The 4,005-nt window shown below is 34.5% G+C and overlaps 1 long non-coding RNA gene across 1 annotated transcript; it reads left to right on the forward strand.

Moving 5' to 3' along the window:
• The first annotated feature begins 1,176 nt into the window (after positions 1-1,176).
• LOC142547740 (uncharacterized) lies at positions 1,177-1,691 on the forward strand. The gene is made up of 2 exons (XR_012820726.1): positions 1,177-1,562; positions 1,597-1,691. It is a non-coding gene; the product is annotated as an uncharacterized LOC142547740 (long non-coding RNA).
• Positions 1,692-4,005: the final 2,314 nt, after the last annotated feature.

Consider the following 4,005-nt stretch of genomic DNA (forward strand, 5'->3'; position numbering starts at 1 on the left):
GATTTTTCTAACTATTCTCTTCTTAAATTTTTCCTTAATGGTTTGGATGCAGTAACACGAAGATGGGTGATCGACGAAGCACTAACAACAGGCAGTCCACTATTTTGCCGAGATGATGAGGAAATGATACTTTTGTTGGGTGATATGGCGGACTTTGACTACCATAGGTATTGGGGTCTTTTGCCACAGTGTTGGAGTCATCAATACACACAAGATCATTACCCAGAGTTTATAGACCAGCCATTCGAGTTTCAAAATGATGAGAAAGATAGCCATGAACTGATCACGACTCAACTAGAAGATACCATGAATAGGTATGTGGCACTGACTGAGGCAGCTATGGAAAATCAAATTAATTCTCTGCGCAACCTTGAGGAGCAAATAGAAAATATCAAGAAATCCATCTTTCAGAGTCGCCGAGAACAAGAAGTGAAGCGAGATACTCAACCGGTGATCGATCCGGTTTGGTTTGATGATGATGACTCAAACAACCAAGATAGTGAGAATGATGTGGATAAGACTGAAAATCTAGAGTTGTTTGAGCCTTCGCTGGTATGTGAGCCTCAGTCGGAAGATATTTTTGAAGAATTTTCTGATAAAGGAGTGCCGACACTGTTTTTCTCATCTCATGCCGATTATTCAGAGTTGTGTGTTGTTGAGGTGATGAGCTTAATGTGTCTATATCTAGCCAGACTTGAGGACATATGGAATCCAGACCCAGATGTGGTATCATATGACACTTACTTTGGGCATCAGCCGCTCTTTGATAAGGGCTTCTGAGGGTCAAGCCGACGACTAGAAATCAGGCGCTACTTGGGAGGCAACCCAAGCGTTTTGTATTTTAGTTATTTATTTTAATTTTAGTTGTTGCATTGAGTCTTGTTTCTTTGTGATTTGATTTTGCTCAATTTCTTTTGTGCAGGGTGAGCATATTGGAGACGTGGAAGATTGATGGCCTCAAGGGCTCATACAGTAGGAAAAGATTAATATCCAACTGCAACTACTACATTATAATCAACCAGTGGAGTTTTTATTTTTATTTTTTATTTTTTATTTTTTTATTTTTTTTGTATGCATGCATTTAGTTGTGGGTGTTTGGTCGATTTTTTTCTCTTTTCTTATGTGTCGTTTAATGAATTGGGGACAATGCATGACTTTAGTATGAGGGGGTTTAGTTATTTGGTATTATAAAAAAAATTAAAAAATAAAAAAATTAGATGATGACATTTGGCCAATGATGAATGCGAACTGATGATAGTCATACTCATTGATCTTGATTTTTCCGTAGTTTTAGACACCCCTGTTGTCGAAACATGAAATTTTTGCATGAATGTTGAATATTTTTAAACACATGTAACTAGTGAATTGTGTGAATAGTAGTGAAATTTTGAATTTTTGTGGGGAATTTGAGAAACATGATGTGTCGGTTGAACTTGAGTGCATGTCTGTGAAATAAATTACTAACCAGTGGCAAAATAATGAATTAGGCAATTTTTTTTGTTATGGATTTGAATATGGAGTACATAGTGAAAATTGTGCACTTAAAAAAAAAACAAAAAAAGGTTTCTTGTAAAAAGGAACTATTTAAAAAAGGAGATGTAAGGTGAGGGGGAGCCAAATAAAGGAATGAAATCCTATTCCTGGGCTAAAAAGTTGGAGATGTAAGGAGACGAGGAATGTCAGATGAAAAATCTGACAAGTGCATAATGAAAATGAACTGTGTACTCCCAAGCTATTTAATCAATTGACATTACTCTAGAAATAATCTCCTTAATCCGAATGTGCAAATATGAAATCCTAATAAGTTGCGCTTACTGGTTGGTAATAAGTGGAAACTGATGCATGAGAGTGAACTTGCACTAATATGTAGATCGAGTTATCTTGCAAATTTTGAGAATGAATCTACTGGAAATACATGAGACTGGAAACAACATTGCTAAGCCAACAAGATTGTGTACAGAAAGGTTGGCGCCCGAGCGGTAATTTTCTACCGCTCGGGCGCGAGAAGTCGGATACTCCAGGCATTCTACAGAGAGTGTGGCGCTCGAGCGGTACCTTTGTACCGCCCGAGCGCCACCTAATTTTGGCAAGATTTCTTGTCCGATCTTTTACCTTATTTTGGAGAAGGGAAGATATGGAAAGGAGGGAGGCACGAATTAGGGATTATTCAGACATAATTTTAGCAGCCACCACAAGTGGAAGAGAGCACTTTGCGCTTGGATTGAAGATTTGAAGTTTTCCGGGCGTCGTTCTTCGCGTTTTTCGTCAATTCTCGTATTTCTAATTTGGTTTTCATCTTTTAAACTTTGTTTTGTTCATTTTCAATCATGAATTTTAGTAGCTAAACCTTAATATTTGTTGGGATTTAAGGGGAGCCTACCCCAAACTTTGATTTGAATTAATTTTTATTCGATTGTTGCGTAATTCTTGATTATACTATTGTTTTTCTTCGTGTTGTTAGAGCGTAGCTAACTTTAACAACGTTTTTATATTGCGAGTGAGTTCGAGAGAATAACTTGTGATAGGAACGAGTAGTATAATCCGTGGATCTACAATTTACATAGACATATGAAATTGGATACGCGCCGATAGTCATAGTCCTTAGGGTCGAAAACTAGGAGATTTCATAAATCGACATGCGATTCACTCTTGATAAATAATTAAAGACATTTAATTACTTCATTGAGTCGAATTAGTTTGGCATAGCTCGAGAGAGTGTGTTCAAGTGTAAAGAAAATCCTATCGGAAGCATATAATCACTATCGAACGAATTAATTAATTAACGAGGGGTAGGTGAACCGAAATTCCCAACAAATTCATTTCTCACTGAATTTTACTCAACATTTTAGATATTAATTCTCATTCATTACTTATTAAAGCATTTTATTTACATCTTTCTTTGAGCATAGTAGTATTAATTACTCAATCAAATTTTCGTTGCTAAAGATCTCATAACTGAAAAGAATAATTGTTAAATACAGTCCTCAGTGGAACGATACTCGTACTCACTTACATTATACTATTACTTGACATCGTGCACTTGCGATTAATTTTCGAGCTTACAAAACCATATTTTTATTGGGGATTTTACTGTGCAAGTTTTGCTCGATCAGTTGTTATCCAAGTAAGTGCTTAATTATCTAAAATAAATTGATGTACATTATGTTATATATGTTACTTGTGGAATTTTATTATGAATACCCGTTACAATTCCATCCAAAGAAAAAAGTTTATTCAAATTGAAGATAATATAAGAATGTCTCCAATCAACTATGTCACATGAAAGATTGAACGGATTTGGTATGTTATCGATTGAGAAAAAATATTTGAACATGTAGAGTATGAAAATTTTATCAATATTTGTGCGGCCAAAACTGCAGTACATGTAATATTTAAGTGATTATTTAAACAAAATTGTAAAATTTATTTCATTATATTACACAAGTTTTTAATGTGTTCTATATTATTTGATTGTTTGATCTTTTAATTATATTCTCTTTGACACATGTATTGTTTTACAAAAAAACGCATTAATAAAAAAATCACATTTTATCGTCTTATGAGCCCATTTTTTCAATTTGTATCAAACCTATAAAATATCATATATGTCCTTGCTCAAGGGTGGCAAGATGTCAGCAACATGATTGGCTTCATGGTTACAATGACGAACTTTTGACTCGTAGTTTGTTTCATAACATTTTGAATTTCAGTGTAATATAAACAGTGATTTGCAGAATAGTCTAATTTTATAAATAATTATGATAATCAACATAACATGCCTTCATAAATATGGATAAGGTTGAATGAAAAGCATCAAATGACCATCCCCGACTTGCCACCATCGTTTAAAAATATGACGGTTGAAACGACTCGTGCTACTAAAATACTGCTAGGAAAAAAAATTTCAAGCTAATTTTGAAAATGCTCACACACATGCATGCGAATGAAAACAGTCCACCATGCGTATTAAAAAGTTATTCAATTACTGAATAAAAATAACTGCAA

This window comes from Primulina tabacum, chromosome 5 (assembly GCF_025594145.1).
Source record: "Primulina tabacum isolate GXHZ01 chromosome 5, ASM2559414v2, whole genome shotgun sequence".
Classification (NCBI taxonomy): Eukaryota; Viridiplantae; Streptophyta; class Magnoliopsida; order Lamiales; family Gesneriaceae; genus Primulina; species Primulina tabacum.